The sequence below is a fragment of the Temnothorax longispinosus genome, unplaced genomic scaffold, assembly GCF_030848805.1.
Source record: "Temnothorax longispinosus isolate EJ_2023e unplaced genomic scaffold, Tlon_JGU_v1 HiC_scaffold_94, whole genome shotgun sequence".
Classification (NCBI taxonomy): domain Eukaryota; kingdom Metazoa; phylum Arthropoda; class Insecta; order Hymenoptera; family Formicidae; genus Temnothorax; species Temnothorax longispinosus.
The window spans coordinates 1,048-12,396 of record NW_027270823.1 but is presented as its reverse complement, the minus strand read 5'-3'; the positions used below and the strand labels follow the sequence as shown (position 1 = coordinate 12,396).

Here is an 11,349-nt window from a genome sequence, read left to right as displayed (position 1 = left end):
TTATAATTGACCTTTTTTATTTATTTCAATAACCTCTCTTATTTCAATTATTGTATAGAATAATGCACAGATAAAGGAAAAGAAAGACAATAGAAACGGAAAAAAATACAGAATCAGAAGATGAAAAAGACGGAAAAATCGAGAAAACAGAAAAAAAGAGTAACAAAAAGGCGAGAACGGAAAAAAAAAAAAAAAAAAGCAATTTGGAAGCAAATCGGAAGATGATGCTACAGATTCGGAAAAAGAAACAGAAAAAAAAAAAAAAAGAGAAGAAAAATAGAACAAACGATGGAAAGAAGGAAGAGAAAATGTTATTTGGCGACAAATGGATAAAAGTAGATGAAGATGGGGAAAAGGTAAATATTCTTAGAACTTAAACTACTTTGACTCTGAATATCACTCCCATTCATTTTTTAAACTCTACTTCAGTGAGTGTTTGTATATGAATGATGTATTTTCTAAATTGTTTTTTTTTTTTTAGCATATTCTCTAAATATGAATGATTAATATTTCTACTTGAAAAGCTTACTGAGGCTTAATTCTGGCATGATTTGAGTCAGTGACATTTCATTTGTTCGGATTTCGAGAGTGTGTACACTTACATACACACACTTACTAAAGTAGGGTTTTAAGGATGAATGTATTCTGAAGGACATCAAAGTCTAAAATGTTACAAGTTCTATAAAAATCAAGAAACTGTGTTTGCCTAATCGATAATTTCCTTAAATATTTACATACTTTTTGAAAATTTTTTGTAAAAACCTTTTTGCAAAAGCAACATTAATAATATGTTAATACGATATGTTGACAATATGTGTATTTAATTTACAGATAGAAATGATTTATTTAGCCGAAGGCATTTCTTGTACTGTACACGACTGGACAGAATGTTTTCGATCAAAAACGGAAAGGTTGTTCGCCAAAAATATACTGCGAAACATGTATAACAACACTGAGTTATTAAGTCGGGGTGTTAGTACCGATAAGAATTGTAAGACTCCTAATGGACGCAATTTATGTACATCGATTAGCCCTGCAAAAGATAAAGTTATAGATGGTAAGAATGTAAAATTTTGTATAATAATAGTAATTCTTAAGGTGACTTCAACGTCTGGTGCTTCTAGTAGTAACAATAGTTAATGTTAAATTTAAATAAAAATATTTTATGTATAATAATAATTATTATGCAAGTACTGGATATTCTTCCGCATATTATATTACGCATATAATTTTTTCACTTGCTCCTTAACTTTATTTTCAATGTTCTATTACATTTCTCGTAACTTATAATTTACACTTCCAACTTTTTTCAGTTTTATTTTTGTATGCATTAAAATGTAATTTAATTATTGTAAAATAATTGAGTGTCTTATAACAACCTATAGAAATAATTGAAATTTATAATTTCTTTTCTCAGAATTTTGGTCGTTGACCTTCCTTGAAATTTTTTCTATCAATAATACAAACGTTCTTTAATTCATTTAATATCTTGTATTTAAAAGTCTCTGAAGCCACCTTAATACTGTACTTATAAAAATGTAATAAAATATGTTTATTTTAGTATGCATGCGGTATTACATTAAAAAAAAGAGGAATAAGAACATCCGCAAAATGAAACTGGATGAATGGGTTAAGAGAGAAAAAATCCTGCCTTAACGGAGGTTATAAACCAAGTAAAAGGTATCGCAAGAAAGAAATTAAAAAAAAAGGGAAGCGTTAGCAAATCCAGAATGAGAAAAATTAGTATATTTAATACACACATATATATTAGTGTATATATATATATATATATAAACACAAGTACCTTCCGTGCTCTGGATACTATAATTTAATATACTTTTTTTTTATGAAAAATTTATTGACAAAAATTTATATTATGTTATTTATGTTTTGAAGTTCTTCAAATAAACAAACGTACTTATCAATATTTTACAAGTTTTTATTATTTTACTTTATTATCCAATAAAACACAAATCTGAAAGAAAAACGTATGTTCTATGAAGCCAGATTTATAGAGGCCGTAAACCATTAATTTATGGCGAAAGCGTACAATTTCGACCAATGCGTGGTTATGCACAACGGAATCGAATGACGTGTTTGGTCGAAACTTTACATTTTCGGCACAAGTTAACACTTTACGCCTCTATAAATCCAGCATAAAACTTTAAGAATGTACGTCTTTTCTGATAATTTTATATTATATAAATATTTATATAGGTAATATTAAATAAATATTATATAAATAGATTAAAAAGTTCATATATAGCTAGCTTTTATCAAAACCCACCTAAAATTTTATAAAACTTTTATAAAATCCACCAGGATATCAATCACAATTTTGTCAAAATCTATAAGGAAGTCTATCTGGATTTTGTAAAAAAATTGTGGATAATTATTTACTTTTTGTAACAATCCATATGGATTTGACAATATTTATGTAATAACCTGGATTTTATTTAAAAAAAACGTTGATAATAGTGAATTGTTTTGTCAAAAAACGATATAGAAAACCATGTGGAAAATTATATGAGAAATTATATGGAAACCATGTGAAAAACCATATAAACTGCCATCCAAAAAATGCAGCTGGTTATACATGTGGATAATCATGTGAAAAAACCATACAAATCCGACCTGGGATACAGGTAGAAATTTATATGGTTAGCCATATATATAACTATATGAATCTCCATCTGTACCTTTTCAATACGGTTTTCCATCTGGATAACCATAGGAAATCCATACAAAACCATCCGAAATCCATAGGAATCCACATATATATTATCTAGTTATCCATGTAGATTACCATCTGGATTTCCATCTGGATCTTTTCAACGGGGAGGAACTAGCCTACAACCCGCATATAGCATAAACATATAATAAATACATTGACAAGTAGATCTTGGAAGAACGTTTCATTCCAGAGTGAAACATTAGTTAAGAGCGAGACGCGTACATTATCTTTTATAGCGACACGGCGGCGCACTTGGCGCGAGAAGTGCCCGCGCGGGAGACGAAGCGCTGGCGCCGCCGCCATGTTGATTATGTGCCCCTTCCACTTCCATTTCCAGAACGCGGCGGACACGGGACGAATCGGCTCCGGAACGAGTGGCGTCGCAGCTCGTTTAACTGGTAAAAACATCAAGTATTAAAGCTTGCATTCATTATTTACTGCAGTATCTGTCGCGTAGTACACATTTAGCGCTTCGCGGTATTGATAATTCCTGAATATACGGATATTTTGCGGTACTATATTGTTCGGCTGATGCGATGATGTGTCGCGCGGACAGTCGCGAAGGTGATGATCATATTTTCGAATGTCGAGAATATCGCGAATATCATATATCTGCCAAGAATATTTTAATACGCTTATTCTCTTGAATGCAAAATAATAATTGTAGTAAATATATAGGCGGGCATATACTCGAGAAATGCATAATCGCGAAGTTAAGAGCGGAACACGTAGTGACGCCCTGGCGGAAAAAATTTCTATGAATAACTACAAAATTTAACTAGAAATAGAAATTTGTACATTTTTGTTGAAATATTTAATTTTTTGTAGAAATGGTTATTTTTTTGTAGAAATATCTACGAAATAGTACCACAAATTACAATGTTCTCAAATCAAGAAATTATTGCAAATAGTATTTTATAAAAAACTACAATTTATAAAAAATAGTACAAAGATCTACAAATTTTAAAAATTTAAGAAGAAACAAAATCTTAAAAAATTAAAACATCTGCTTACTTGTAGAATACTACAAAAATTTACAAAAGTGTTCCAATTCTAGCATTTTCATGTAGAATTTTGTAGTACTTCTTAAATTCATGTAGAATTTAATAGATTCTGGCAATTATATTTTATAGTTTTTAAAATTTTGTAGAAATATTTGTCGCCGCGCCGTGTCGCTTTTGATGCGAGAAGTTAAATAGATGTATGTCACTTATGTCAAAATAACAGGATAAAGCTGAAATTTACAGAGATTGTGTACTTATATATCCCAAAAACCTGTGTTAAATTTGCGATCGATTGTCCGACCCGTTTCTGAGATATTATATTTACTTTAAAAGTTACAGAAATTGTATATATATAGGTATATAGATATAATCCAAAAAATTATTTGGATTTTTTGTAATCTATCAGGGCCAGAACATTTGATGTATGTACAATTTTTTTTTAACGAAAATATTTTCCTTCTTGCTCATGCGTGCGTAGGTGCGAGCACACGCATACACGTCACGCACACAACACGCATACATATACTGCAATTACCTGGTGTATTTTGGACATCGCATATTCGGGCCAAGATATCGAAAAAATGAGAATAAAAGGAAGATGACGAAGAAAAAGAGGAAAATGACAAAGAAAAAGCCGTCCTGGACCACGACTGATGAGTCCATTCCAGATCAATTATTGACATTACTTTCACTTATATTATAAAAAGTAAGATTTCTTTCGTCGGACGACATCTTTCCTCACAGTAGAATCTTCAAATTTGTCTCCTTTTATGTCTCTTATTGGTACTTCTTTCTGCTTAAAATCACAGTTGAGAAATCTGTTAAAATGTTTTTCCGTCTTCTATATAGTTAATGTAGAACTGTAAGAAATAACTTTTATTCAGCAGTAATTCTACGCAATCCTTTCACCACTTGTGTAAGACTGTGCTGAATGATACACAAAGTTGAGCGTGAAACCAAAGCGAATGATAACTGGAGATATGTGTGATAAGAGAAAAAAAAATATATCACTTAAAATGCTGCTGCAGATTTCGCCTATCTTAATCTCATTTTGTCTTTAATACAATGTTGTTATCAAATTAATTTATTTCTGAAAATTATACATTTTACGATATATTACTTATTGTCTTAATATACTCAAAATGTACTTAATATAAATAAAATTTTAATTTTTTACTGCTTTCTTGGATATTATGTATGATCTTTTCTTCTGCCTCTATTTTTTAAGTGTATAAATGTTTTGCACAGAAACACATATAGAAGAGATATATGAAGCATTCGGTTCTCCGAAAATTTCGATAAGCGCACGAGAAGAAACAAGCCAGCGTTGTGCGCCATTCTGCTACGCACACGACTAACAATTAACAATAACAATAAGCATTACGAGAAGCGCGCGTTTAGCAGTTTTGAATATGGTGCGTATAAAACGTTGGATTACCTTTCGCCGTTGAATCACATGGATTATACACGCTTATTCGTACATTTTATTAACCCTCTATATAGCTGTATACGTGGGTCTACGGCGTCCGTGCCAAAACATCTGCAATATATATATGTATAATGTATGTATGTATATATATATCGCGCCTTTATAATCACTGAAATGTTTCAATATTATTAAGTATGCAAAATTGCCCGTTTTCTTTTTCCAATACAAGGACACTCAGTTCACGGAAGCACAGAACAAAAATAATGTAGAATTGATTTTTTATATTTACAGGCCAATATGTCTTATATCATATATAAGACATATGGCCAATAAATGTAAGAAAACCAATTCTACATTATTTTTAAGGTATAGGTACTAAAGCTTGCAAATGGGGCATTCCATGCAAAGTGATCAGCCCAAAAAAAATGTTTTTTTGATTGTGCTGAAATTTGCACAATCTATTGCCCTATTGACCATAATTATCCACACCAATTTTTTAGACATTTGTCCAACGCGTTGTCTACTTACAGGGGTTTAAAGTTTCGGTGTTGAGGCCGTCGATCATGTTAAACTTCACACATCGATAATTTGTCGTAAACATTACCGATTTTAAATAATGACCAGTGATTTTTCAAGTATTTTTTACACCCTTTCGAGATATATTATGCATTATTAATAAAAAATGTTAATTAATTGATATTTTTCAACATTAATAATAAATTCAAATTTTCTTTAAGATCAGCATCTTTGATTTCAATAAAAAAAATGCCAAAAAAAAAGAAGAAAAATGTTGTCAACAAAAAAGTATAGGAAGTCCAAGATGGAGAAATCACTCCTTAGTAAGTTACAATTCATTCTGTGTGCGAACTCATGATCCGTGCCGCCGGTGGGGCCAATCACTGGTCATTATTTAAAATCGGTAATGTTTACAACAAATTATCGATGTGTGAAGTTTAACATGACGGCCTCAACGCCGAAACTTTAAACCCCTGTAAGTAGACAACGCGTTGGACAAATGTCTAAAAAATTGGTGTGGATAATTATGGTCAATAGGGCAATAGATTGTGCAAATTTCAGCACAATAAAAAAAAAAACATTTTTTTTGGGCTGGATCACTTCGCATGGAATGCCCCAAATATTATTTGACTAATGAGTACACAAAATCAGAAGTCTTTAATTGGATCATATCATATTGATCACCATATCATATTTCGTCCATTTTTTAGCGCTGTATAACAAGATACTCTTCAGTGGTTTGCCTTCCGAGTTCCAAGAGGTGGCGATCGAATAAAAATTAACGATTCTTGGCCGGATTTGAACCCGGATCTTCGGTTTACTAGCCTGGCGCACATCTATGCGTCACGATCGCAACTATATATGTAAATATATATATCTATATATTATATACAAGATAAGAACGAAAACATGCATAAATACACATATTTTATATATAATTACATATAAAAAAATTTTTCTGGGATGGATATTATATGCATGCTCTTTCATGTCTTCGCCAGACACTGGCACTTGGTTATATTTATTAATTAATAATAAAATTAATTTCTACTTACGTGAACAAAATATAACACAGGTCGATAAATCAATCAATTGTCGACAAATTATCTAATCGAGTTACAGTCACCTTAAAAAGAAAAGCAGCATTCCTTTTCATGTATGCATGATGCGCATAATGCATTTATTCTTGTTTAACATTCAGTGAACAACACGAATAAATAATGCATTATGCCGATTATGCCCATCATGCATACATGAAACGGAATGCACCCTTTCTCCTTAGGGTGACTATAACTCGATAAGCTTTAATTTGTCGACAATTGATTGATTTATCGAACAATACCTGTGCAATATTTTGTTCACGTAAGTAGAAATTAATTTTATCACTAATTGCGCGAAACGGAATGCACCCAAAGTAAATTAATTCATGAATCCTCGTTGTTCGGAACTGACCCGGGGCGACGATCCAACATGAACACAATCTGGATTCCGGACGGACATAATTCAGCATTTGTGTCAGTTGTGACTGCGTTTCTTTTGACGCTTTCATTGTTGAAAGGCATCGCTCCATTTTTGTTTGATATTCGATGCAACGAAGACAGAAGAACGTCGCTTACGGCTTACAACACTGTGAGCGTCAAAAGAAACGCAGCCCATTGTGTTATTGTGTACGAGGCGCGCGTCGCGTCACTCGACAGTCACAAAGAAGATGCTGGACGATGTATCTCGCCGCACCGGATTTTCTAGATTTTCCTTACATCGCTCGTCGGAACGTGAGGAAATCAACTCGATCCTGTACAACCACAGATTAATAGACAGATAGCCAAAGGTCCAAGTTGAGACGAGACCAGCATTTCTCACTGGTTTCAGCGCCATACCGTGTAGCGGCCAATGCAGTAACTACGTTCTCGATAAAACAGGTCATTTTCGGACGAAGTCGCTGTAACTCACCGGAAATAAGTTGGCAATGCAAGTTCATATTTTTTAATTTACTATAGCTCAAACGATTGCTCCCTAATTGCTCCCTCAGAATCGACGATTGCTCCCCTTTTAAGATTATTATTTTTCGAGATATTTAATAAAAACGAAAAATTTTTAATTTTTATTGAAAAACATATTTATAATAACTCTATGCAACTTTATAGGGCATAGAACGATTGCTCCTTCATTGCTCCTTATTGCTCCATCATAATTTTAATGATTTATTGCATTTTTATTGAAAAAATAACAAATTAATCATTTCACAAGGCCGCCTATTGTAACTATGGCTCGGCAGCGCATGCGCATGCTACCATAACTATGCGCATGCGCGATGGTATCTGTTAGGGTTGGTTTATAATAGCCGTAAAGCCCCGGACACACAAATCGACGGAAGACGTAAGACGTAAATCGTAAGGAAATCCACTAATCAGAGTCGACTATTCCCCTCTTCTTCCCTCTTAAAGAGGGGAATAGTCGACTCTGATTGGTGGATTTTCTTACGATTTACGTCTTACGTCTTCCGTCGATTTGTGTGTGAAGGCCTTAACCGTTGATTTAAGCCGTAATCTTTAAGAAATTGACCAATTACAGTCGAATGTGAGAAGAATAATCGACTGTGATTGGTCAATTTCTTAAAGATTACGGCTTAAATCAACGGTTACGGCTATTATAAACCAACCCTAACAGATACCATCGCGCATGCGCATAGTTATGGTAGCATGCGCATGCGCTGCCGAGCCATAGTTACAATAGGCGGCCTTGTGAAATGATTAATTTGTTATTTTTTCAATAAAAATGCAATAAATCATTAAAATTATGATGGAGCAATAAGGAGCAATGAAGGAGCAATCGTTCTATGCCCTATAAAGTTGCATAGAGTTATTATAAATATGTTTTTCAATAAAAATTAAAAATTTTTCGTTTTTATTAAATATCTCGAAAAATAATAATCTTAAAAGGGGAGCAATCGTCGATTCTGAGGGAGCAATTAGGGAGCAATCGTTTGAGCTATAGTAAATTAAAAAATATGAACTTGCATTGCCAACTTATTTCCGGTCTGTAACTCCTATAACTACAGTTTCGTTATCATCGTTATATTATCGCTGTGCAGATATAATATATATATGATAAAAAAGCTGCGCAACGACAATATAATGATAACGAATTGTTGTTAATAGTTATAGAATCAGAGCACTGATCTCTAAGCCGTCTTCGCGTGACGTGTTAGACAAAGTTATATTGCAATCAAATTAAGTATGTTAATTAATATGTTTAGGACTTTCAGCTCTTAAAAGAAATTTGTTATGTCAATTGTAGTTAAAAAGATATTGTTGATTAACATAGAATCTATTGCATTAAAGTTGCGACTTACATAGACCATAATTAATTAAGAAACTATGAAATTTTTTGTATTCAAAGAGTATAGCCGGGTTTGTATGGGAAATCTGCCCCCGCGGCTTTTTTCGATTTGCACTTGGGGGACCGATTGACATTAAATAAAAAATAATTCAGCTAAACTTTTAGCTCTTTATCTCAAACGATTTTCGAGATTTAAAAAAAAACCACTTTTTTCGATTTTTTTTTCAATAGTAAAATTCAAAATTAATGAATGGTGATTTTTTTTCTAATTCTTAGGAGTAAAAGGGATAAAAAAACACTTTCATTATAAATCTCAGGTGGAAAGCCGATTTTTAAGAACAGAAATAAAACTACAATTATTTTTTTTACCGTGTTATTTAAAAATGTCCACCGCCAAACTTTGTCAGAAAATGTCTTCCATACTCCTTTACACTCAGGAATTTTTTCATTTTTTTTGAAGTAGTGGAACATTATGAAAAAAAAACTAATTTTTTTTCAAAAATCTTGCGTTTGAACGCATTAAAACTCTTATACTGCTAGAGAAATATATAAAAAATAATTTTTCAACTGAAAAAACACAACTTACTTACAAAAATATTTAAAAAATTAGAAATGCATTACTTCAAAAATAAAGGACATTAAAAATTTTTGAATTGACGTTAAAAATTTTTTTCACGCAAAAATTCATAGAAATAAAAAAATATAATGTTTCTGTATTATTGGCAATAATTTTATACCGTTAATAAATAAAAATGAAAATTCTTATTTGATAAGTTATACTATAATATTTATTTTTAACAATACGTATCATCAATTATTTACATTCAATGAAATGATTTTTTATTTTTAATATCCGCTTTGCCATTTTTAATTAACCTTGCCATCCGAGTTAATATTGCGGTTATTACTGAACATATAAAGAAGAATTATGACTTTGAAAATTCGAATTTTTATATGTGATCGAAAAAGTCTATTTTCTACATTTTAATGTAATAATTGTGTTATCAAATATTTTAAAGATATTAAATATTAACTGCGCTACATATTCGCTAAACTTATACTTTTCGATAGTGCCGATAAAATACAGAGTCACCGAATATTTAAACAAAATATTTATGTTAAAAATTGACTTTGAAATGTATAGATGAATATTTTTAATGGCGACTTTCAAGGAAGTATTTAGCACACGCTGCAAGCTGTGCGCTCATGTCACACTTCAGTTCATCACGTACCTACGGTTTATTATCAACTTTATTTTCATTTCCAAATTGTCCTTATTTTTGCCCACATTACTCCTCACTTTATGTTTCTTATCACTCATTATTATTACTAAAATCTCTCTTTGATAAACAGAAAATGTCACAATATTCCTTGATTAATGAAATTGACACTTACATTGACACTTTTGTTATCAACTTCACATTTTACAATCGGCGCCCTGAAAAGCGCAGCGTTGCCATATTGTTCTGACAGTAAAATTTACCAAAAAGTGAAAAATTTCTAAATACACGTAGCCCAGTCAAATTAAGATTTTTGGATAAAAAAATTCCCGGCAAGCTGGAAATTGGTATACAGGTTTATTTTAGTGTTCTTTTAAACATACTAAAAGTCCCCATACATATAGCATGAGCCGGCTGCGCCATCTTGAGAAAAAAGAGTACAAAAATGGGTTTTTTGCGAATAAACTCGGAAATTATTAGTTTCACGAAAAAAAACATTCAGAGCAAAATGTAAGTGCTGATAAAAATTTCCTTGCAATTTGGTTTTTTGTAGAACTTCGTACGACCATGTAGTTCCCAAGATAAAAGTTTTGAAGCATTGGGCAAACGAGAAAGAGCTGTTTTTCTTCGAGTGTTTTTTCAAATATCTCAGTTGCATGGACAATTTCACTTTTTCTCTTATAATTAAACATAAATCAATTATAACTTGATTTTATATAAGTTTAATGCAATATACAAGAGTTTGCTGAGGCCCTGCTTAAGCGCCTACAAAATACGCTCCTCCGTGAAAGGAATACCTTAAAAAAAAACCCTTAACTTCAAATACATAATTAAAAAATAATTCATAAATTCTGAATGATATATGTACATAGTTGCAACTTCTTGACGCAATAGATTCTGTGTTAATCTTGGTGTTAATAATCATGCATCAATTATATATTTTTAATCATAAATGACATAAGAAATTTTTTTTAAGAACAAATAAAGGATAAATATTTTAATTGCGATGCTTCTTAATAAACTTATTCAATTAATTATATTTATTATTTATACCGTCGTGTAGGAACAGTTTCATGGTTGTATATCAATTAAAATTTCAAAATAAAC

At 31.5% G+C, this 11,349-nt stretch overlaps 1 long non-coding RNA gene across 4 annotated transcripts; it reads right to left on the bottom strand.

The window, feature by feature from the left end:
* Positions 1–1,918: 1,918 nt before the first annotated feature.
* On the bottom strand, positions 1,919–7,580 carry LOC139825104 (uncharacterized). 4 transcript variants are annotated; one of them, XR_011735465.1, is made up of 6 exons: positions 7,300–7,580; positions 7,136–7,164; positions 6,368–6,538; positions 5,177–5,278; positions 4,274–4,598; positions 1,919–3,129 (listed from the first exon to the last, which is right to left on the bottom strand). It is a non-coding gene; the product is annotated as an uncharacterized lncRNA (long non-coding RNA). The 4 variants fall into 4 exon arrangements; XR_011735462.1 differs by lacking the exon at positions 7,300–7,580 and having other exon boundaries at positions 7,136–7,286; XR_011735463.1 differs by lacking the exon at positions 7,300–7,580 and having other exon boundaries at positions 4,274–4,534; positions 7,136–7,286.
* Positions 7,581–11,349: the final 3,769 nt, after the last annotated feature.